Genomic DNA, 1418 nt, shown 5'->3' with positions numbered 1-1418 from the left:
AAAAATTGATAATTTTTTAAAAGAAAAAAATAATTCCTTTAGTATTAGTATTACTGGTGGGATATGGCTTCACAAAATCATTTTGTGAACTGATTTATCATCAGAAATTCCAAAAGAAACATATATATCATTGACATCACTTGTTCTGGAGAAAGATCATTACCAATGTGTAAAGATATACGGAGACAGATGCCTGTCACAGTTTTACTTATGTGTCAGATATATTATTTTGGACAACAGCAGCAAAGGCTGTTGTACCCTTTGTAAGAGCATGGTCTGAAGATCCACCACAATATCTGTACAATGGACCACTTCGAAGTTATTTGAAGAAAAGTTGGAGCCATGACTGCAAGGGCACCCATAATAAATTCAAGCCAGTGCCACATTACGTTCTCAATTATAATCCTGTTTCCAGATAACAAAAAAAAGAGAAAGAGAAATATAAAGATAGTGATAAGATTTATGTAAGTCTTTTAATTATGGAAAGATTTTCAGTAGTGTTAACATTAATTACCTTTGGATTATTTGCTGCATTTCTNTAGACAACCATTACTTTGTGTTTGAAATAATCAAAAAAAAAGCAACAAAAATAAAGGCATACAGTCCTTGAATTCANTTTTATTAGCAAGTTTACTTAACATGCTGTTTGTTCAAGCTTTGACACAGATCCCTCTCAACCTGAGCCAGAATGGAAGAGTTGTGCAATGGAGGTGGGGGGGGGAGAGCAAAGGTTGTCCATTGTGCAATTCCTCACATTTTTCTCCATGTATTTGATACAACAGAACACAACTGTCTTAAACTTATATGTGCTCAAAGTATTCAGACTATATAGTGAAAAGAAGGCAGATACTCAGGCTGAGGTGAGAGAATAACATACAGTAGTTTACTTTGCATTTTTCTGGTGGCTAGGGATAGTAANGACTTTTTAGAAATAGTTACTGGCTATTTTAAGAGTCTATACAATTTATTTGTGCAACTGTTGACTGGCAGTTTTATTTCCTTTCTGTCTAATTTCTTCCTATTCTAGTTTCCTCTTTGACTTACATAACACTATGCTCTATTTCCTCTTCCTTGGAAGATCCCCTCCTGCACCCTGCCCCTTTACTAGCTACCTAACCTCTGTGGTTATTCTGAGTAAAACACACTTACCTAAAGCCTAAACACTAACACTCACATATAAAAGAAACTTACAATATTTGTCTTTTGACACCTGCCATAAGAATAGTTGTTTCTAGTTCCATCCATTTACCTGTAAATTTCCTAATTTTATTTTTTAAACGTTGAATACTATCCCATTGTGTACAACAGGCCACATTCTCATTATCAGTGGCTCAACAGTTAATGAACATGTAGGCTATTTCCAACTGGAGCATCAGTAATGAACTCGGATGAGCAAGTATCTCTGCAATACGATGTAG

Source organism: Mus caroli, chromosome 9 (assembly GCF_900094665.2).
Source record: "Mus caroli chromosome 9, CAROLI_EIJ_v1.1, whole genome shotgun sequence".
In the NCBI taxonomy this organism is placed as follows: Eukaryota; Metazoa; Chordata; class Mammalia; order Rodentia; family Muridae; genus Mus; species Mus caroli.
The sequence above is the reverse complement of the archived record's forward strand: the minus strand, read 5'-3'. Positions refer to the sequence as shown.